Source organism: Bactrocera neohumeralis, chromosome 3 (genome assembly GCF_024586455.1).
Source record: "Bactrocera neohumeralis isolate Rockhampton chromosome 3, APGP_CSIRO_Bneo_wtdbg2-racon-allhic-juicebox.fasta_v2, whole genome shotgun sequence".
In the NCBI taxonomy this organism is placed as follows: domain Eukaryota; kingdom Metazoa; phylum Arthropoda; class Insecta; order Diptera; family Tephritidae; genus Bactrocera; species Bactrocera neohumeralis.
In genome coordinates, this window is record NC_065920.1 from 66924332 (window position 1) to 66949300 (window position 24969).

A 24969-nucleotide genomic window follows, 5' to 3' on the forward strand; every position below is an offset into this window, starting at 1 on the left:
TAATAAATTGGTAGCCTGCCTGAATTAATGCGACAGAAAAAACAACAAAAATAACCTTTAATAGCGATTAGTCTGTGGGCACTTGTGTCAGTTAAACGGTCTCAACTAAGAGCAGTTCTTGTCAATATGCTTTTGTTTCTTGGCTTTATAAGTGTATTAGTAGCGTTTGTAATGCGATTGCATTAAACTTCTTCTGCGATTTTGTTTGTCACAAACAAGTACGATTGAAGTGAATAAATAAAATAAAATAAAAGGAAAATTAAGCAAATTTCAACTGAGTCTTTATACCCAGTCCGCATTTAAAGGCAGACTAGCATATATGCAGCAACGAATTGAAGGCTGAAGAAATCCCATTGAAGAAAGCGACATTTTACTGTTCTGAGGACTAAAGGGAATAAACTCAGGGTTGAATACTTTGAAAATAATTTCAGAAATTCGGGACATACAATTTTTTATATTTCGTGATTTTCTGTCCGAAAATAATTTAAATTAAACGTTTTTGGAACATTAAAAATATTAAAATGAAATTTAATTATCAGGTTATTGGGATGTTTTTTTTTTTGTACTTATATCAGAAAACCAGCATTTAAGAATTATAGTCCGAATTAATATAATACCGTGAAATTGTAAGTAGTACTAATTGTAAAAACTTATAAGGTATTGGTGAATGAAAAATTTTTTGATCGGATCTTTTCATCAAGATTTTTCACTAACAAGGCGAAGTAAGCCTTCGGCATAAACTCAGTTGCGGTTTGGTTGACAGAAAATTCGTTGTCGAAAAGTTTTAGTTTGTAAAGCATAGCCATTGATAAAGCTTATTAAAAGAAGGTCGTAAATAAAGCTCGTTAACATTGTTTTTCAGAGTCAATTGGCTGCAAAAGTCGGGTGTAATTAAACTACTGCTTACTAATCTCTAGTAAGTATTTCACCAACTACTTTGGAAGGGCTGGACAAATATGTGGCTTAACCATAAAGTCAAAGTTTTCTTTACTCAAGCTTCGTAATCCTTGTCCACGCCATGCACTTTACTATGTAGTATCCTTTGCAGAGTAGTGCTGGTAAAATGGAATTTTGAGTTCAAGCGTCTTGTTGCACTAAGCAGGACTGTGCTTTGTAATGTTTTTAAGTCGACAAAGAGGGAACTGTTAATACTTGAACTGAATGGCAATGACCTCTCACGCATATAAGTTGTAAAGAACAACAGCCAAAACGACTGAAACATGCAACACATTTAAATGCTATTAAAGCGGTTTTTGCAATATTTTCTGTTTTATTTTTTCACTCTTTCAAGATTTCACTTCGACTGTTATAAGTGCATAGTTGCTTTTGACCTTTAGAAATTGAGTGGACGTGGAAAGTTGCCATATCGAAACATTTGAACTATAATCTTTCGAGTTTTTCATTATGCTTGTACGTATATGTACATATGTAAGGAAAGAGACTAACTGAGAGAGGATACTACAGCAAGATAACATAACTCTCACCACTTGTCTTTTTTATTGCTGCTCGAGAAGTAGACTTTTGCGGGCGCCTCCTACTTTTCTAGTATATCTTTTTTTCACTCAACTTGTACACTGTCGTCGTTTTAGTTGTTGCTGCTATTTTTTGTACTTTGAAATCATTTTACTTGCTTTCAGTTTTTGCATGCCATTCAGTCACTAACTTCAAAAAAAAAAAAAAATTTAAATAAATGTTTATTGTCTGTCTCGGTATAGATTGAGCACATAACTATTTACATATGTATATTGGAAGGAATAATTCAAGTATGAATTGTGAATACAAAATCAAAACAGAGTACCATACCCGTAATAAAACTTGATATTATTTTTCTAAATTAAAAAAAAAAAGTAAGCTTAGGCCCGTAGATATCGGAAGGTGTATGGCTGCAAAAGTGGCTATCAGACTCAGACTATCTGGGTTTTTAAAAATAAAAAGTATCTGAACCCTCGAGCTCTGGCGGCTCCTTCTCTGCCCATATAGCGACGAGGAAGTTGTTGGTGGGAAGAAGCCATTGAAGGAGAGATGCACTGAGCGTCTTCACGGATGGGTCAAAGCTTGGTGGAGGGGTTTACTATCAGGAGCGGTCTATCAACTTCAGCTTCAGATTTCCTGACTATTGAAGTGTCTTCCAAGCCGAGGTTGAAGCCATTAAGATAGCAGTAGATCTGGTGCTCCGAAATGCAGCCTCCTTCAAAGGAGCGACCATTCACTCAAATAGCAGAGCGGCGATACTAGCCTTGACATCATTTACAGTGCGTTCAGGGTTGGTCAAGGAGTGCCTAATCTCGCTATCAATAGCATCCATTGACTTTAGGATAAGACTGGTTTGGATGCCGTTCATAGCAGAGTCGCAGGAAATTGCAAAACTGATGAGCTAGCAAGAAAAGGCACCCTAGAACCGCTATCGGTAGATTGGAAGCAGGTCGGTGCTCTCGTATCCTCTTGCCTTCTGCTACTAGCTAGCTGATCTTCGCGGAAGCTTGGCTAGCGCTGGACCACCATCGGTACATGCGCAGTCGACAAAGGCTATTGGCCCAAGATAAGTCGCAATAGATCTAGTGATCACTTTGCCTTCAGCATTGTTAGCTTTTATGAAAAAACAAAACCAGACAATAGATACTGCATACGATCAGAAAGCAGAAGAAATAGAACAAAATTTTAGATCAATGGATTGTGTGTAGTGAAAAGTAGTGGTTGAATAAAGGACGCCAAAGGTAATTGTGGGTAGTGTTTGTACGTGTATACATATGTATATATAAAGAGTGATTGATCAAAATTTTTTCTGAGCAGCGAAATAATGGCTTTGAAATGGCCCCAACACCTGAGGGTAATTGTAATAGAAATCAAATCTGCGTATGGGAATGGACTTTGTAATAAAAAGGCAGGGTCAAAAGTTAGTCAGTTTGGCTAATTTTCAAGTTGTTCAGTAAAATTTTATTTAATTTTTATATTTCCTTTTAGAGGTTGGTAAGGTAAATATTGAAATGTCAAAAAATTCGTTTCAGTTGCGTCTCTTCTCTGCAGTAAGGCTCAGAAATTATCACCTATTTTTACAAGTGATTTTTAACTACCTCATTTCAAAAATAAAATCGTTAATTACATCTGATTGATTTCTGATTGTCATTAAATGTGTCAACATGCATTTCTTGCGAACATGATACTGCTAACTATGTAGAGGATGTAGAGTTGGTTTGCTTTCAGGTTACAAGCAACGTTTTGAGCACGAATTAATTATAACAAATGGCTTTGGCTCATTATCTCGACACGACCCTGATTAATTTTGCTTTAAATGTGCAAACACAAATCGTCGATTTTAGACAGCATGAGAAAAGCGGAGGCAAAAATTAATTAACGTAATTGCAAAATTAAGCGAAAGCATACATAAAGAGCATAAACCAAAACGTGTAACAACTGAAAAGCGAAAATGGAATATTTCACGTTAACCAACATTACTTATTTCGTAATTTCCTCGAACAAGCAAACATGTTGTGTTGGTGGTTATGTCCACCCTCTACTTTAACTAAATGCCAAAAAAAGCGATTATAAACGGATTTGTTGTAAAAAAATATCTGACAAGAAAGTGTCTTGAAGGTTTTAGAATAAAAGAAAACTCTTCGAATAATTGGAACCATTTACACGATCGTTAAAATAGGGCCAGATGGTAATAAATTTTGAGGATGAATTTCAATAAAGAAACCAAAATGTTGAAGGATTTTGAAAGTAATTTAAATTGAAAATAATTAGGTTTTGTTGCCTTTCTGAGTATAGTGATTTCTCATAAATACATGTATTTAACCTTAAATTACTTAACAAAACCTACGCCACTAACTTCAATCAACCAAACCAAAAATAATTTTTAAACTCTTAACAGCTGCAAAAAAAGATAACGAAAGGTATTTAAAACAAGTAAGGAAGGGCTAAGCTCGGGTGTCACCGAACATTTTATACTCTCGCATGATAAAGTGATAATCGAGATACCGTTATTAGCAACTTTATTGCGAGAATATAAAAATGATGTCCTCTGAATTACATGAAAATATCTGAGAGATTTACCGATATTTTCGGTGAAAAATTAGGTTAGGTTAGGTTAGGCACTGAATTCTTCGTGTTCGATATCAGGGACCTTGAAAAGTTATAGTCTGATCACGACAATTTTTCAACAAGGGATACCTCAGCTCAAATACCGTATTTGTGTAAAGTTTTATTCCGCTATCATCATTGGTTCCTAATGTATATATTATACAGAGAAGGCATCAGATGGAATTCAAAATAGCGTTATATTGGAAGAAGGCGTGGTTGTGAACCGATTTCACCCATATTTCGTACATGTTATCAGGATGTTAAGAAAATATTATATACCGAATTTCATTGAAATCGGTAGTTCCTGAGATATGGTTTTTGGTCCATAAGTGGGCGACGCCACGCCCATCTTCAATTTAAAAAAAAGCCTGTGTGCAGCTTCCTTCTGCCATTTCTTCCGTAAAATTTAATGTTTCTGACGTGTTTTGTTAGTCGGTTAACGCACTTTTAGTGATTTTCAACATAACCTTTGTATGGGAGGTGGGCGTGGTTATTATCCGATTTCTTCCATTTTTAAACTGTATATGGAAATACCTGAAGGAAACGACTCTGTAGAGTTTGGTTGACATAGCTATAGTAGTTTCCGAGATATGTACAAAAAAAAGTAGGGGGTCCAAATATGCCCCTCCCTAATGCGATCCTTTGTGCCAAATTTCACTTTAATATCTTTATTTATGGCTTAGTTATGACACTTTATAGGTTTTCGGTTTTCGCCATTTTGTGGGCGTGGCAGTGGGCCGATTTTGCCCATCTTCGAACTTAACCTTCTTATGGCGCCAAGAAATACGTGTACCAAGTTTCATCATGATATCTCAATTTTTACTCAAGTTACCGCTTGCACGGACGGACGGACGGACGGACAGACAGACATTCGGATTTCAACTCTACTCGTCACCCTGATCACTTTGATATATATAACCCTATATCTGACTCTTTTAGTTTTAGGACTAACAAACAACCGTTATGTGAACAAAACTATAATACTCTCCTTAGCAACTTTGTTGCGGGAGTATAAAAAAATAAGTTGAAGTTTGATTAGAAATACGAAAAGACTTTTTCGACTACCCTATATCATAAGTTATTTTTGCTCGTGATGATCCTAATGCATTCAGTAAAAAGTTGCATTTACTTTACCGTATATCTGTTTGTTTCATAACTCCCTTTGTACTGTGATTGTCACCAAACCCTTCGGGTTTGCTCCAGTCATGGTTTGTGTCGCGCCTTAGTTGTTCGTTGCATTTTGTAGTTCTCTTCTAGGTTGTTGCTCTCCAGTTCTTTGGTGTTTCATTATTTTTGCTGCTACTTCCCACACGGTTCTCCACTTATCTAGTGATTCCATCATTTGATATATTTAGTCTATACGGAATGAATTTTTAAAAATTTACATTTCTTGGTCTTATTTCGCACAATGGAATAAAGTGTGCTCTACACTCTCGATGGTCTCGCCTCCGCGATCATCGCATGCATATGCCGTTGTCTTCGTGTTTGAATCGCTTCAAATATGAATTGAAACAGTCGTGTCCTGTGAGAATTTGAGTTTAGTGAAAGTCTACGTCATCGTGTGGTCTATTTAGACATGGCTCAATGTTGGGAATTAGTCGGAATGCCCAGCGACCATTTCGGCTGTCTCCATCGTTTTGGCCAGCTCTTCATTGTATCTGCACTGGCTTTCTCTTTTAGAGCTGTAGGTATTACTCTATCGTTTAAAGGGTATATGAGCTTTTTGGCAAAAAGGTCTAATTAGTGTAAGCCCTCAATTACTAGGATATCATCTTCAGGTATCGTGCGCAACTGCTAGCGGACTAAGAATACCAGGCCAGGATGCCGAGTTGAAGGCATTGAGGGTTGCAACTACATATATGTGTGTATCGATCTGTGTGTTGGCGTAAAACTGAAGTAAGCTGAAACTTATGTGATTTAAAGAAATAAGAGAAGAGGAAGACAAAAACACAACAATATGTTAACAAGCAAAATGTTGTGAATTTCATAAGCCAACTAAAGTAACAATAACAACAAACCCATACACATAAACTGGCGCCGAAATAACATAAGCTCTCACGTGGCTGAAAATGCATTAAAACCCACACACGTTCTTAAACGAAAAAACCCAGTCAGAAAATGGCAGCGTAAGAGTGCAATGACGATTACAAGAAAGCAACACCCAAAGATGGAAGAAAATTAAAAACACTGTCACAGCAACATAGTGGGCAGCTGCTTTGGCAGCAACAAGATGTGGCAAAACGATAAAAAGAAGAAAATTAATACTAGTAAAAGTTAGCAGCTGTGACACACTTCGATTTCGCTTGAATGGGTTGTAAGAAGGCAGATTATCCATACATCTCTAAAATCATGTGTATGTTGAAATAATAATGTATCCATGGGTGTAATGGTGTTTGCAGCAACTTTATCCTTGAGCTTGAAATAAATTTTTGCATGCATTCGCAAGTTTCTGACACGCTGCAGTGATTTTGCTAAAAGGAAGTGTAGTGTACATAGAGTTGCATTAACCACAAAAAAAATATTGAACGAAATTTTTACTAATAATATAAAGACTCGAAGAATTGGCTAGATGTAGCAGATCTGCTCTGTTTTTACTGAAGACATTTCTGCTGCAGAACCAGGTTAGGTTTTAAAAGCTAAAATTTGCACAAAATAGTTTCCTATATATGTGTAAGCATACTTTTTTCGAAAAACATATGTAAGCATTTTCTTCTTGTGAATCAATAAATAATGTTTTCTTTCCATCCAAACATTTACCATCTCCAGCCAGAATTGAACTAAATTTTTGCAAATGTTGCTGAAGGAAATGTCTGAAAATTTGAAACGCTCCAAAACCCGTGTAAATAAAGAACGCTTACAAAATTTAACGCGTCTAACATTTTTTACCTTCAACTCAATAATTATAACATAAGTTCAAAAAAGGAAGTTTCGTGAGTAGTTTGGAATCTTTACGATTTAAAAAGGCTAAATAGTTCTACAAACCTTTTCAATCAGCTTAAATCCTTAATTGACGGCTGCAAGTTCTCTATTTTGTAAATAAATCAGACATTTTTTGTCTTTCAAGGCATAGACCGTTTTTTTATTTATGGAAATATAGATAATATCTAACTACAAAAAAAATTTGTATTCAAGAAAATTAAAATTATTTCGACCAAAGTTCTGTCTTAAATATGTATAAGTGATATAATGTTTCTTTCAATAAAGGAGGCAAAATCTTCATACAAGATGCAATTACAAGAACCTTAGAAAAAGCTTGAGTTCATAATAGTTTTAGCTTCAATTTATTCTAGGTTACAAGGATTTAACATAAATTTTTGCGATAATGGAAAGTCTAGTTCTTAGCTCACAGAAAATTACACTTATATTGGTACGCGGAAATGTTCAGTTGAAATATTTCCTTATGCGCAGCCCCCACAATTCGCATTTAATCCAGCTCATTGCATTCTAATAGGAAATTTTCTCATTTCTACCAGAGTAAAATTCCATTTGCTTCTCACCAATCTGAAAAATCTATACAAACATAACTTTGGACAAAAGTTTTCGACTACCACTGCGCGCATCTCAACAGCAAACGCACTTTGAAGTGCTACATCATTCCGAAGCAAACTTAACTAGTTTAAATTCACTTTGCTATGCGAAAACTTTCAGACATTTTTGCATTTCTAAGTTAGAAAAAAAATAAAACCGCGAATGACAAATCAGTGGTAGACGGAGAATAAAAATAAGGACAATAAAAGCGAAAAGCAAGGTTAGGCAGGAAGAAAACAAAAATAGGCCTTAAATCGCGTGCACGTCAGTGCGGTCGGTGGACTCGGTACCTCCGAAATCGTTTCAACAACGAAAAATCCCTAAAATACATACAATGGTAGACGTATTGCTCAAAATTATAACAGAATAGTGTCTGACTACATAGTTACAAGGAAAGCTCTGTTTATCAATAACAGCGGATGCCGCCTTTACCCCACAACTCTTTTACTTTTTGCAATTTACTACAAATAAGCATTTTAGCGGTACAATATCTGGAGGGAAAATTTCATACAAGGTTTCATAAGCATTAACCTTTTCAATTAAATTTCCGTGTTGCACTTGTGTTTTGGAGACTTTATTCTTAATTAATTCTTATCTTATATATAAAACTGGATCGCAAAATGTGTTGGTAAGCGCATAACTCAACAACGCCTGGACCAATTTTGCCAATTCTTTTTTCTAAGTGTTCCGTGAGTTTCACAGATGGTTTTTATGGCCAGAAAAATTCGAATAATTACCGGAAACCCCCTAAAAACAGTTCTTTTCTTTTTCCCATACAAACGTTGTATAAAAATGAGTGTTTGTTTGATAGTAATGCTAATGCACGAGAACGGCTGAACCAATCTTGAGGAAAATTTCAGAGGATCGGGGAAGGTTTAGAAATAACAAAAACCGTATGCTTTTCGTGTGGAAAAGTCGGAAAATTTGGGCAATTCCAAAAAATAACTTTTTCATATACAATTTTTTTTTTTATTTTTTGTTTTGTTTTTCCATTATTTCAATCGTTCAAATTCGTCATTTGCCTTCTTTATTCTGGCTTTTCAAAAGAGAAATTATTGAAAATTATTCAGTGCGAACGTTATGTGTGTTTCACACAAAGTGATCAATTACAGATTGAAATTTGTTACGAGGCCACGAAGAGGTCGCGCTAATAGGAAGCCCAAGACACATGAACGAGTACTACCAGGATGCGATGACTTGAGGAATTATGGATCGCGGTCAATCAGCAAGCGATCGTCACAGCACGACTTTTCAAACAACAGCTACGATGTTTGATGAACTTTATCCTGAAGGAACGTTTATATGGTGCTGTTAGATGCTGGATGTTCTCTGTTGAGTGCCAAAGAAGAGGTTTGGCGCACGCACACATTCTTCTTTGGATGGTGGATGGTGGTTACACTAGATCAAATTGATGAAATCATTTCTACGGAAATTCCTGATGAAGAGAAAGATCCATTATTCTACGAAGTGATGAAAACCAATATGGGAGCGGACACCACAATTCCACTTCAGTTTGTATGTCCATAAATTCACCAAACACTATTCATATGCTTTCTTTCGAAAACACAAACTAGAAATGATGGATATCCATTGTATCGGCGTCGCTCACCAGACGACAATGGCAGAACTTTCAGTATTCACCACTATTGTTTAATTCACATTCAAAACTCATATCAATGTTGAGTATTGCAGTGTGGTGAAATCGATCAAATACGTTTGCAAGTCCGTCACCAACGAAAGCAACACGGCGGTTATTGGCCTTGAACGAGATGAGATCAGCAAGTATCAATATATATAATATATATATACGTACTGCAATAAGGTGAAATTCATGAACTTTTTACATTGTGCACTAGCAGTTAATTTGAATAATGGCCAAAGAGTATATTTCAACCCAGAGAATACATTACAGCCAGTGAAAACACTTTAACATTGACGAGTTTTTCTCTACTTTCGTCAGTGATCCGTTTGCGAGAACATTGTTCTATTCGGAAATACCTTGATATTATACACGAAATGCATCGTAGAAGAAATAGTTATGCAGAAAGCAAGGCGAACCAGTAGATTGACATCCAGGTGTATTTTCAACTAATGCCTTAGAACGAATTTACACAATCCACCCGAAAAACGACGATTGCTTCTAACTCCGGTTGCTATTGATAAATGTACGTGGTGCAACTTCATTTGAATCATTGAATGGTACGGTGTGTGAAACTTTTTGAGAAAAAAGCCAGCAATTGCTGGAACATGATAATCAATGGAATCAAGCGATGGACGATTTGATAGCTACTTCGCATGCCACTGAAGTTCGCAGACTTTTCTCGATGACCATTTCGACATATCAGCCTTCAAATTCGCGTCAATTATGGAATACGAACAAAAATTACATTGCCGAAGACATTTTGCATCGTATTCGCTAAGAATTGGAAATAGGCAAATTCCGGTTGATACTTCCAGTGGTTTGATATCAATTCCACCTGCCTTTTTTCAATTCTCTTTAACGAAATATGAACTCTTCACGAATGTTTATGCCAACATTGGCCAAATTATCGTAACTACGATTGCTTGAGTGCACGCGCAATTTTAGCTGCAAAAAATACGAAGCCGTGAATTATCAAGTGGAATTTCTAAAATCTTTAGAAAGGCTTGGTATGCCGCCGCATTATTTGCGTCGCAAATTTGGATATGTCATCATTATGTTTCGCAATCTTCATAGGCCGAAACTTTGTAATGGAACCCGAATGATTGAGATGCAACTATCGAATACAGGGAGGCAGAATGCTGGATTCTACGAATTCCTTTGAGTTCTAACGATTTGCCTTTTCAGTACAAACGTAATCCGTTTCCAGTGAAAATTGCATTTGTGATGACATTCAAGAGAACACGTTGATAGTCGCTAGAAGTGTGTGGCATAAAATACCATGTTTTTCACACTTGCAGTTATACGTGGCGTGTTCACGAGTTGGAAAACCATTTTCTCTGTACATTTACGCACCGGAACAAAACAGAAAAATGTTGCTTATCAAGCTGCGTTACATTGAAAAAAATTTGATTAAATTAAATGATTTTCAACACAATATAAATTCAACTTTCTTTTCATTTTAAAACACATAATTTCATGCATGACAACGATATTTATTAAATTTTATCATTCTTAATTAATATTTCTATTTCTTAGAATAAGAAATACATTTTTGATCAATTTTGCTTATTAAAAAATTATATTGTAATAAGCGGTATAGTCTCCATTTTATAATAGAGAGTGATCCATTTCGAGGTTTTAAAGGAAAAAACACAGAAACTTTGAATTTACTAGGAAATGTTTATTATTATTCGAAAGAACATTCTTTCTCATTTTTTTTATGCAAATTATCTCTTTCCAATGTTGGTCGCGGCTACGCATCAGATGGTCCATCCGTTGAGTCCAATTTTCGATGACTCGTTCGAGCATTACGACTAGTAACTGACAAACGATGCGTGCGATGTGTTTGTTGTTCGATAGCCTGAATCGAGGCGGGATTGTCCGCATAGACTTTAGACTTTACATATTCCCACAAGACCGGCCCAAAACGTGAAATTATGTGCTCACCGAAGTGTTCTCTTAATAAATCCATTGATTGATGTGCTGTGTGGGAAGTGGTGCCGTCCTGTTGAAACCAAATGTCACCGCGATCACGAGATTCAATTTTAGGCATCAAATCATCAGTTCTCAAGGCGCGATAACGATCGCCATACACGGTTATGTTCTAATCAGCATCATTTTTGAAGAAATATGGACCGATGAGTCCATAGGCCCACAAACTATACCAACCCGTAGTTTTTTCTGCAAGAAATGGCAGCTATTGAATCTTTTGGGACTGCTTAGGATCTCAGTTATGTTGTCATGCAGATCATGTTGACCACTACTCGACACCGTTTTTGTAACACATTGACATGCTTCATAGTCGAAACATTAACGTTGACTATAAGCAATGTTAATAACTATGGCTCTGATGCTCTATCGTCGTTTTTTAACTTTTGTAATATTATCGCCATTAACAGAAGTTAATTGAGGCATGAGGAAAGTTTCCGAAAACTTCACGATTTTCACTGAATGCTGTCTGTTCAACAGATTTTTAAAATATCACACAGTTTATACAGGAAAACTATTTATCTATGCTTTCCCCAGGAAGCTTTCGATTTTTGTTCTTATGAAGACTTACTATTTTCAAAAACTTTATATTAAACCAAACTTGCTTAAATTATATTTAGCTTTAAAGTTTTAAGTATGCTAGTGATGAAAAGATTAAAGTTGCCAATATCTATCGAAGTATTCATAATTTATACGAGTTAGACTATAATAAGCTTTTCACTTTCATTTAAACTTACATTTCCAAGAGTAGAAGAAGTTTATACTATATATCCAAAATTATGTGCAATTGAGCGAGAATTTTGAGTAATCCATGCACTACTTTATGACACCTGCAAAGCGAAAAAATAGTAGCTCGTGTTTTTCCTTTACTCTTTCTTTGCACACAGTGCTTTTAGTTGCAATCAGTGAACTTTACGGCCATCACAGTTTAATTTTTTGCCTTAGATCTAACTTCTAATTTTTATGATTTTATGAAATTAGTTAATGGGAGAGTAATGTAGCGCGTTGTTGTGGTTTGTGCCTTTTGAACAGCTATATCCGCAGATTTCTCACAATTCTTTGTAAATACTAGAAAAGCGCAGATTTACTTATTTATGCAAGAGAAGAGGAAAACACTTTCATTGCACTTCCTTTTCTTGCTTTCACTTCCGGTCAACACAGCAAAAAACACACACACACGAATATACTCGAGCACGCCCGCCACTTAACTTTAGACTTTGTGTCGGCATTATTGCGGCGACGACACAACTTTTGCTGTTTTTATTGTTGTTGTTTGTTATTTAGCCTTCCAACGGATTTGCAAGGCACTTGCGAATTACCGTCAGCCGGCAATGGCGCGCCACGTGGCTGTGTGTGTTTATGAAATCTAACGGAACACAAACAAAAATAATGGGCAAAACAAAACGAAAACAGACTAACCGACGGTATTTCAATATGTGGAGCGGTGGGTTTGAGGTGGAATGTAGAATGCAAACAATACGCCGCGATGCAAGGACACACACGCGGCGAATGACTATACGCAGCACGACCCTACACAGTGCACAGCATGGCCAAACGTAACGGGTTTAGATACCAAGTTGCACTCAGTGAGTGCCTTAAAGTAGGTGGAAGTGTCTGTCTCAAGCACACGTTTAGTTGTGTGAGTATGTGTGTGTATGTTTGAGTGTGTAGTGGCATATGAATGGAAATAATGCAAGGAATGCGACAGTGTAGTAATAGCTTAGAGGTGTGTATGTGGGTCTGCGATTTTATTTATTTTTTTAGTAATTCAACTTTTTTTTGTTTTTAATTTTCTTTTAATTTGAGCTTTCGTACATAAAGCACTTAATTCAGAATTGGCTATACACTTATCGGCAGCGAAGCTACCTTTGTTTGCTAGCTGCCTGAAATTCGTCAACACTATTTTACTTCAGTTTCGCTGAAAACACTGTTTTCAATTTCCAATATTTTTACATATAATCTCACATATGTATGTGGTAATCAACACACCAATATTTCAAATTTTAACTGCGCTCCAATACTATAATATTATAGTCAACACACACAAACCCGAGTAATCACACATCTCGTCCATTACTAAACTATGTTTAACCGCGGTCAACACGAAACTAACCATCGTTTCGTCTCAAATGCTAATGCTAAGCAAAACCAAAGGCTCCACACAAACAATCGAGTTCAACCAGAGAGGAAACTTACCACACTTGCACGACACGTGCCGGTTTTATAAAGCTCTAACCCCTACTATATGTATCGTTTGAGTATGTTGCTATTGGAAAGAAACAAATGTTGTAGAAAGAAGTATCTTAGCCCTCCTTTGTAATTGAGTGAGCTCATTTTGAAATGGCAATAAGTTGCGGGCAACATGAGTGAAATAAATGTTGCAGAACAAAGTAATACGTAGTACAGTATGTAGAAAGTTGCTGGAGTGCAAATTTACCTAATTTAGTAAACAAGACACAGAAAGCTGTGACCTCGAAGCCGCTTTTATACTTACTCCGATTGCTCTCCCTAAAATATATACATATTTTAAATTGGTTTATATACTCAACTATTTCATTGATTAATAAGAGATAATTGAGACAAAAATTTCAAAGTTTAACTAAAAGCTTCACAAAACATAACATAATGCAACTTGGCATGGTATATAACATAAATTCATAGTAATATAACATTTTCCAATTGTAACGGTTGTACGTATCACCTAAAACTAGTCGAGATAGGTGTAGAGTTATATATGTACATATTAGGGTGGATCAAAACAAATATTTTTTTTCGTACTCTGATACTCTAAAAAATAGGTGCCTAGACATCTCTAAGAAAGCCTCTCCAAAAACCTATGAGTTTCATGATTCATAATGATTTTTTTTCATTGAGTTATAAAATTCATAAGAAATAAAAAAATTTCCCAAAAATAATCAAACTTTAACTGTTAATATCTTTTAAACGGTTGGGTTTACGAAAAAATCATAGGAGACCTTTTTTGTAGAGCATTCAATTTCCTACAAAATCTAAGGAACAAGATATTTTTTTAAGTAGTTGGAAGCGAGATATAAGTTTTTCTATCTAATAATAAGATAAAATAGAAAACTGTAACAAGGAGGACATTCCCGTTACAATTAAGAACCCATGCTTGGAGAGGCTTTCTTAGAGGTATCTAGGAATCTATTTTTCAGAGTACCAAACGAAAAAGTTTTTTTTGTTTGATTCACCCTAGTACATATATTATGAACATTATACAAATGATCAGGATGACGAGAAAAGTTGAAATCCGGTAGACTGTCTGTCTGTCTGTCCGTCCGTCCGTGCAAGCTGTAACTTGAGAAAAAATTGAGGTATCCCGATGAAACTTGGTACATGCGTTCGCTTGTACAAAAAAAATTTCGAGATCGTAGATGGGCGTAATCAGACCACTGCCATGCTCACATATCACCATTAATCGAAACGTATAAAGTGCCATAACTAAACTTTAGTGTTTAAGATATAAAACTGTAATTTGGTACGAATGGTCGCAGTAGCAAGTGAAACCTGGGGTAAAAAGTGAAAAAGTTAGCGTCGCCCCGCCCTCTAACAAGTATAATATACATATCTCCTAAGCCACTTACGCTACAACAACCAAATTTATTGAGTACAAATCTCATAAAAACTATCTACAGGTTGGGTGTAATTTGTATATGAGATATATAGGGGTTAGGCCAAGCCTTCGCTCAAATTTATCTATTTCAGGCACAAAGATACAATGTTATGAGTAAAATGCACTGAGATAACCCACATATTTCTCGATATATGCGGTATGAAGTAAGCCGGAAGTTCGAAAATCTTTGTATTAAGTAAATGGAAGCTAAGGGAGGTATTGACCCGATTCGACCGATTTTCGATACATAGACAATAAATATCGGAAAATGTGTCTCTCTGAATTTAAGTTATATATCTCATACAAAACTCACACGACTGTGTAAACTGGCATTGAGCGATACCAAAAGCCCCTTCAAGATCGGCAAGGAACTTTCCGAGCCGTTCGATACCAAACGAATTTTCAGACAAGGCATCGCGTGAATTCTTCAAACTGCTGCTGGAGCAAATAATTCAAGCAAAAGAGCTAAATAAATAAGGTACAATCTCTTTGATGTATTTCAATAAATTATTATAAATTTCACAATGTTCTATATACGCTGATGAGTAGATTTAACCGGAGCGAGGAATGACTTGAATGCAGTTGTCAGAGTTAATTGCATTTTATTTATGTACACTTTAGTATGTATGGGGTATTCCATACCAAAACGACCACTTTTGAAAACGACCCCTTTAGATTTTGCTGAAACTTATCCATCCTTTTCTACCCTTTGAAAAACATTTTTGAGAATTTTTTCAAAATTTTTTGTCCAACTTCAAAAAAGTTATGAATTTAAAAAAAAAAATGGCTTTTTATTTTCAAACAGCCATAACTTTTGTAGAAATTGACTTTTGGGGACCTGTTTTTTAAATTTTTGGTTTTGAATGAACTTTTCGAAAACATACACGAAAAAAAATTAACACGATCAATTATATAAAATAATCGGTTTTTTTAAGTAAAATCGTCATTTTTTGGAAGTTCGCTATTTTTTGAAAGTTCGCCACATTTTTGTTTTTTTTTTCCTCAAAAAAACTACAATTAATTGGACAACTATCCCTGCTAATCCCGGAGTGGGCCGATTTTTTTTAATTTTTTTTATTTATTTAAAAAAAAACTATCAAATTTTCAAAAATTAAAAAAATAAAAAAAATCGGCCCACTCCGGGATTAGCAGGGATAGTTGTCAAATTAATTGTATTTTTTTTGAGGAAAAACCAAAAAAAAATGGCGAACTTCCAAAAAAGTTTATTTAAAAAAAAATTGTCAAATTTTCAAAAATGAAAAAATAAAAAAAAATCGGCCCACTCCGGGACTAGCAGGGATAGTTGTCAAATTAATTGAAGTTTTTTTTGAGAAAAAAAAGTGACGATTTTACTTAAAAAAACCGATTATTTTATATAATTGATCGTGTTAATTTTTTTTCGTGTATTTTTTCGAAAAGTTCATTCAAAAACAAAAATTTAAAAAAAAGGTCCCCAAAAGTAGGTTTCTACAAAAGTTATCGCTATTTGAAAATAAAAAAGCCATTTTTTTGAAAAATTCATAACTGTTTTGAAGTTCGACAAAAAAATTTGAAAAAATTCTCAAAAATATTTTTCAGAGGGTAGAAAAGGATGGATAAGTTTCAGCAAAATCTAAAGCGGTCGGGTTCAAAAGTGGTCGATTTGGTATGGAATACCCCGTACATACATATGTAAATATGCATGTTTAAGTGAATGAAAATGTAATCTCTTAATTTATATGCAATAAATGTACCAATTAATGACGACAATTTTGACATAAATGATTCATGTAATTTTAAGTGTGTGAATAATTAGATAATTATGTACACGCATACTAACAAACACATGTAAATATTTTGCAAATATTGATTCAGAAATACATTCATGCGTTCAGTATATATGTGTATATATTTATGCAAATAATGTGCTAAATAAATAAATGAATGTGATTAAAATTCTCAAAACTCGTTTAATGAAAACTATTTTCGAAATTGGAATTAAATATTTTATAATGAATATAAATAGTTCAAATTAAGGAACAATTGATAGCTTATTCAATTTAAAATTATCAACAGATTTGCTTGCCTTTGCAATAACAATATTTGAAATTTATAATCCCGAAATGCATACTTATGGTAGTATACAAAATGTATTATACTCTCGCAACAAAGTTGCCAAAGAGAGTATTATAGTTTTGTTCACATAACGGTTGTTTGTAAGTCCTAAAACTAAAAGAGTCAGATATAGGGTTATGTATACCAAAGCGATCAGGGTGACGAGTAGAGTCGAAATCCGGATGTCTGTCTGTCCGTCCGTCCGTCTGTTCGTCCATCCGTCCGTCCGTCCGTCCCGTGCAAGCTGTAACTTGAGTAAAAATTGAGATATCATGATGAAACTTGGTACACGTATTCTTGGCTCCATAAGAAGGTTAAGTTCGAAGATGGGCAAAATCGGCCCACTGCCACGCCCACAAAATGGCGAAAACCGAAAACCTATAAAGTGTCATAACTAAGCCATAAATAAAGATATTAAAGTGAAATTTGGCACAAAGGATTGCATTAGGAAGGGGCATATTTGGACGTAATTTTTTTGAAAAAGTGGGCGTGGCCCCGCCCCCTACTAAGTTTTTTATACATATCTCGGAAACTACTATAGCTATGTCAACCAAACTCTACAGAGTCGTTTCCTTCAGGCATTTTCATATACAGTTTAAAAATGGAAGAAATCGGATAATAACCACGCCCACCTCCCATACAAAGGTTATGTTGAAAATCACTAAAAGTGCTTTAACCGACTAACAAAACACGTCAGAAACACTAAATTTTACAAAAGAAATGGCAGAAGAAAGCTGCACCCAGGCTTTTTTTAAATTGAAAATGGGCGTGGCGTCGCCCACTTATGAACCAAAAACCATATCTCAGGAACTACTCAACCGATTTCAATGAAATTCGGTATATAATATTTTCTCAACATCCTGATGACATGTAAGAAATATGGGTGAAATTGGTTCACAACTACGCCTTCTTTCAATATAACGCTATTTTGAATTCCATCTGATGCCTTCTCTGTATAATATATACATTAGGAACCAATGATGATAGCGGAATAAAACTTTACACAAATATGGTATTTGAGCTGAGGTAACCCTTGTGGAAAAATTGTCGTGATCGGAATATAACTTTTCAAGGTCCCTGATATCGAACACGAAGAACTCAGTGCCTAACCTAACATAACCTAATTTTTCACCGAAAATATCGGTAAATCTCTCAGACATTTTCATGTAATTCAGAGGGTATCATTTTTATACTCTCGCAAAAAGTTGCTAATAACAGTATCTCGATTATCACTTTATCATGCGAGAGTATAAAATGTTCGGTGACACCCGAACTTAGCCCTTCCTTACTTGTTTTTTATTTTGGTTATTTTTTTGGGTTTAAATTTCACATAAACAACGGTAAGAAACTTCATTTTCGTCATATTTCATTTCAAGTCCGCTATAAATTTTTAAGCTCAGTGCTTTGGTGATGGCAAATCGAAACAAAAGCATTGATAATACTGAGTAATCAGCGCAATTTTGTTATTAGTCTGTATGATAGAAGTATGAAACAAATAATTTGTAGATATATGTCTGTGTTTTATGCGGCCAATACCCAGTAAGTATTGAACCAAGGAGATCTACGCTCTCTTTGTCTAACTTCAAGAAGAAAAAATTTTGAATGATGTTCTATATTATTTTGAGGCATTTGCCGGCGAAAAAAGTTTTCTTATACCAACAAAATTCAGAGATGCTTACTTAAACAATATCAATAAAAATATCAAAATAATAATAATTTCAAAAAATTATAACTATTTTTATTTTTGCAGCTCATTGATTACTATCTGTGTATCTGCGGTAGTACAAAGTAAAACCAATAATTCAGTGCATAAGGTATGGAAGGATAAGTAAAACCATACATATCGTCAGTGCATAACGTATCATCCAAAAATTCGAAATTGGTGTCTTATTGATTAAGATTCAACTGCATAAATAATATTACATATGTCCAACATTTTCAGGTTCTGCGCTCAGATATAAACCATTTTTAACCAATATTAAAAGTTTTTTTCACTCATGTTGTAAATTTCCGAAAATGTTGTTACTTTATTTTGCATTTCAGGTGACGATATGTAACAATGTCGAGGTAAAGAACCGCAAAAATCAGTAGAGCAAATTTTCAAAGCCTTTTAAGATAGACCACTGAAATAAGAAAGTTATTAAATGTAAATTTTTCGACTAACTACAGGAATTTCCTTTTTTCTAAACCTAAAGTCATTCCATGTGATGGCCTATTTTTTTGGAATTTATTTTTTGTAGAACATTAGTTACATTTTTTTGAACACCCCGCCTTGAAATATTTTACAAGTAATACAAAGTATATACATAAATAGTATGAACCTATAGAGGTGTTAGAGTTAACACCTGTTCATAGGCCTAGAAAACAAATTACTACAATTTTTTTATATTATCTTATTCCATACAAGCATTATTATAATAATGCAACGACTTTGCGTTCTAAATTTTAATCTATAGCGTTACAATCCACTTTACAATTTTTCTCTTATCATTTTTTCTTTTAATGTTTAGTGACTTTAATTCCATTGGTAATTTATATTGGACACACACTTCCTCCACGGCTGTTTGCCTTATCTGAAGCAAGAAATTAGCGGCATTCTAATCTACTCGTATACTCGTCTACTCCGAAATTTCGACTTTTGGTGGACACTTGAAAAACAGTTGCGAATTTAGCGAGTTTTTTTTTGGTTTTTTGCTATGAAAAATCAAAGTTTTGGGAATTTTTGATTGACAGTAGATGTAGAAGTTCCAAGTTCGCTTAAACAATAGCTCCTTCTTCTATCTGCTATATCTTTTAAACTATTCTGGTTAAGAAATCATTTTATGAAAAAATAATAATAAATCGATTTTTGAGCACCTCACATGGTACCCCATTAAGGAGAGTTGTCCATACACCCAACCTTACAAAAAAACCAAATATTATAATGCATAAATATCAGCTTGAGCAATTGTATTTGTAAACTAATGGATTGCAATTACTCATAAAGTTGAATTAGTAAACTTCGTTGCATACTGCGCTGTAATCATTCCTAACAGTGGCAATTGTTGCACAATTTCACAACTTTTAATCGCTTATAATTAATTACGTTGATTTGTTGTGGAGCCATCGCCCCATAAATTTTTCAAATTTTCAGCATATTTCATTTATTCACAATGATTAAAATCGTGTTATTGCATAGACGATGTGTAATAATTGCTGTTTAGGGATAGCAAGTATGCTGCCACACACCACTAACAATTATAGCTGTAGACGAAAGCGCATAACAATGGGTTGGTACCCAAAACTAACATTTTTAAGTTTCTTGACTATATAATAGGGGAACTAATTTTAAACCGTTGAAAGTAGGTGAGAGGAACTGTAGGTTACCGTCTGGAACAAGAGCAGAATTAGAGTTACATATACATACTAACTCGTAGATAGAAGATTATAAATAATATGACAGATAAGAGGACTTTCGTTTTATGAATTTAAAAAAATAAGAATAAGTTTTATTTGCTAATGATAAAACTACTACTAATCTAGAAATTGTTCACTTTAATTTATGTTCTGTTAGAGAAAAAAGCTATAAAAAAGAAGGACTAAGTAGAGAAGACATATTTTTCTTACTGGCTCTTACTTCATATTTCAATTATTAGCGTAATTTCATGCAAATCATTATAAATTTCTTTCTTGTAACGGGTGATCCAAGTAGAGGTACTTTTTTTAGAAGCTTTTTTTGACAGATCACGCGAGAGTCGTGTCAAGCTGTCATGCTAAATCTGTTCAATATTGTTTGGCATTTCAACATGGAAAGACTTACGCCTGAACAGCGGTTACAAATCGTTCAACTTTATTACGAAATTTCTCGTTCTGTAAAGAATGTGTTTCGCGCACTTCATTCACCTTTTGATCAACACAATCGGCCTACTGAGCGGACTATCCGCAACATTATAATCCATCTAGAGACCCAGCATTCATTAATGGATAATATTCGACCTGTGGTCTATTATGCCCAGCAAGCGGTGAAGAAAATATAGCAGGCGGAGATGAGAGTATACTCGAAGACCGTGGATAGTCGATTCGGCGCCGTTCGCAGCAACTTCGACTGAGCCGCTGACCTTCCCTAGCGACATTGCTTCAATTTATGGGCTCTTGAAAAGTTCCAAGAAGTTTCGACTTTTCGATCCAAATTCTATTCAGCGATAAAGACAATTTCTGGTACAATGAGTATGTAAATGAGCAAAAATGCCCCATTTGGGAAGAAGAGCAGTCTGATGAGATTCAGGGGCTGCCATTTCATAAAGAAAAAACTACTACTTAAAATGATGGGGAGAATGTAACCGTCAGTGGCGACCGGTATCGCTCCATGATAACCGACTATTTGATGCTCGGAATTGAAGCTCGTGATCTCGGCGACATTTGGTTTTAACAAGACGGCGCCACTTCCCACACATCGTTGGAATTAATGGATTTATTTAAAGAAAGTTTCGACGTGCAGATAATTTTACGTTTTGGACCGTGAGACTTTTTCTTGTAGGTATATGTAAACTCTAAGGTCTATGCAGACAATTCCGCTTCGATTCAGGCCTTGGAGTAAATCGTCATACGTATCATCGTCATCGAAAAATCAAAATTGGGCCATGCTCAACATTTGAAGGAGATAATCTTCAAAAAGTATATGTCAAAGATTGTTCTTTTCATCGATAATAAACATTTACCATTAAATACGAAGTTTCTGTGTTTTTTCTTTAAAAAAAATTAGAGAACCTCGAAGTGGGTCACCCTTTATTATAAGTACAGCAAGGCTTTTTGTTATTAATATCTTCTGGTGTTGCGTTATAGGGATTAAACATTTTTTTTAATTCAATTATTTTGTAGTGATTTTCTGGCAACAAGCCCAAAATTGTAGCAGACAACATACATATGTGTGCATGCAACCATAAATGATGATAATGAGAAATTTAAGTTTTTTTTCATGCTGCAAGCTTTTGTATTAAACTTAAGTTTGAACGCACATACACAGACATATTGCATGCATAGGAATATAGCAATAATGAGAGATATATATGTAAGTATTTTAGCATAGTCGTAGTTATGGCAAACGTGGTGTTCATTATTGAGGTAAGTAAGATTACAAAAAATAGGTCCGCCATTAGAAATAATATATACAAAATTAAAATCAATTACAAAAATATTGAATTCCAGAAATTATTTAATAATTAAGGAGGTAACAAAAAAGGCAATTATTTAAACATGAAATATGTTTTTGTATTAATAAAATTATAAACAAGATACTAATTCGTTTAAGTTTATTCACCTGAACGCCTCTCCTTTTAGCATATTTAAATTTGGGTATTGGAATGTAATCAAAAGTGTGGCAAGAAATATGTATATGCTGTCTGGAAAACGCATTTAACTTGTTCGCTTACCGTAAAATTGCCTCACTTTTTGCAAACGAGGAACTGAATCCAGTAAAGTAAAAATATAACCTATAACTGCAGGCTTATGCTCATACTTGTTCGCACGTACTACATATTATGTACATACATACATGTGCATTAGTATGTGCATGCATAAATAAAACTGAAAGTTTTCGCGCTTAATAATTCAATACGCCAAACCCACTTGAGCTTGCATGTTGCTTCAATTGCTTATTGTTTTTGATGTTTTTATTGTGCTCATAATTTGGTGCAAAATATGCGACACAATCAATCAGTGATGATACGAAAAACCAATCCGTTAGAAGAGGTTGGAGCATCGATATTTTGAACTGGGTTTACATAATTCAGAATCATAACATGGATTTAAATCGAATAAGGTGTTCTAAGCCAGAATGTAGGGTAATCGATATTTAAACTCAGAGTGCTAATGGTTAGGCTGAAAACTTAGTGAAGTAAAATCATTGGCACAAGAAGCCCAGTACAAAAAAAAATCATATAAAATAAAATCTGACACAGTACGTCTAAAGATTGCATAAGATAAAATGTATGGTCATCGAGTAAATTGATCTGATCTGATTTTCTTCCCTTTCTACCAATAAAATATACGAAAAACGTATTTAAGGCAAAAAGAACCTTTTTGATTGAAATCATATTGAACTTAACGCTATAGTAATTTTTTTCGAGGTGAGTTACGCCGATGGGTTACTTCGAATGAAGTTTTGTTAGCAAGTATACTTCTTTCAGTTTTATATCAATGTGGAGACGGCGAGCTCATTAATATCATAGCCTAATAATTATGTGTTCCCTCCAAGGGAACAAAAGAAATGAAAGGGTTGTTTCTACAATTTACGCCACCTAATCATCAAAGAACATATCATACCGAAGAAAAAACTGATCAGATAGGTAAAAGGAATCGAGTTAAAACAAAAAATGTAGCTTGAATGGAACTTGATTTTGTTAGTTGAATATGAACAGGAGCTGTTTAAGACTGACTGGGATGAAACTATCGACTTGATTTGAGTTAGAAAATAGAAGTGATATGATTGTAACAATAAATCCTACAACATTCGTTTTGGAGAAGTAAAGGTGAAAGGATTTCTGATTTTCACAAATCTCAGATGGAATCATCTAGTGAAGGGGCAAAGAGTCTTGTCAGTTGTATAAAGGAGAAGTAAGGGTAAAAGGATTTCTGATTTTGACAAATCTCAGATGGAATCATCTAGTGAAGGGACAAAGAGTCTTGTCAGTTGTATAAAATTATCGACTGGCAACGATCCTAAAACGAGAAATGTGAAAGTAAAATTGTGCATAGTTTTCAATCTCTTTGTTGATGAAGGTCAATGGTGAGAAGAATATGAAAGAATCTTTGTTAAAGCACATTAGTACGGACAGACATCCAGAACCCCGTTTAGCTAATTTTCACAAAGATCAAAAACAAAAAAAAAGAACATAAATGTGACTGGAAGAGTAGATTAAAATAAACAAAAGGCAAATGAAACTATATTGTGTTATTATGGTGCAGAGGCATGGACGATGAAAACATCTGATGAGTCGGCGCTACGAGTTTTCGAGAGAAATGTTCTGCGATGACATTGATCAGGTGGAGAGGACCTGGCTTCGCTTGGAATCTCAAATTGGCACCAAGCACGAAAAAGGAAGAACGAGTGATGCTTTGATGTAAACTCGGTTATAAACGCGTAAGCGGTGTCTACGCTAATAAAGAAAAGAGAAGAAAATTTATTGAATAAGAGTTCATTAAAAAGCCAACAAGACATTTTAAACTATAAAGACTAGACTTTCGAAGTGTGATCGTTTTAGCATGTAGCGACTAGAACCTTTCAATGACAGAATGATACAGAAGCTTAGACCCCCGAACCATTAATAAATATATATTTCTTGTCAGTATAATAAAGTAAAATCAATAGATAGACACATTTTGCTAGAAAATAATTTGTAATCAGGTTTTTTTTTATCCAATTTAAGGCTCAGCGACCTCTTTAATGGAATAAATTTCCACTGTTTGATTACTGGATGCTGTGCATGTGTCACAAAAGTATGAGTGTATGAGTCTAGTAAACGGGGAATTCGGCGCTGCAATTGCACAGCGGTTGCAACATAGCCCAGTGCGCTGACGAATAATTCAATTTCACAGCACTCAGGATAAAGAAGGGCAAAAGCCAAAAGCAAAAACGCGAAAATTGAGATTGTACGCGTATTAATTGGCAAAATGGTGCGGAAGAGCTGAAAAAGGATATGGGAAGGCAGGAGTAGCATGTGAAAGGCATATGTTTGACGAGGTTCACATCTGGGTGATGCGTACATACACGAAATAGAAATTTCCAAAAAATAGATCCATATAAGAAATATATTTGTACCTATGTAAGTACATGAGTGTAGATGCTGGAGTGAATGCTGTCGGTCCACTTTATTGCGCCGCTAATGCACTGGCCTCAAATGGCAAAAAGTGTTGTGTAGTAACATTTCCCGTGGCAATTTTTCACACACATTTTACACCCACTAACCTATCGATTGCTAAACACTTTCCCAAACAATCCCACTAGATAGAAAATTAATGAAGAGAAGCG

At 34.8% G+C, this 24969-nt stretch overlaps 1 protein-coding gene across 7 annotated transcripts in view; it reads right to left on the reverse strand.

Moving 5' to 3' along the window:
* LOC126752934 (ADAMTS-like protein 3) overlaps positions 1-24969 on the reverse strand; it is a 376477-nt gene that overhangs the window by 29588 nt on the left and 321920 nt on the right. For 2 of the 7 annotated variants that reach the window (XR_007666056.1, XR_007666057.1), the window contains exon 1: positions 11977-12589. The exons of 1 other annotated variant lie outside the window; for it this stretch is intronic. The gene's annotated coding sequence lies outside the window, so the exon portion shown is untranslated. Of the gene's footprint in view, positions 1-11976; positions 12596-13228; positions 13330-24969 lie in introns of those variants that run through there. 4 more of the 7 variants (XR_007666060.1, XR_007666061.1, XR_007666059.1 and 1 more) reach the window with 4 other exon arrangements.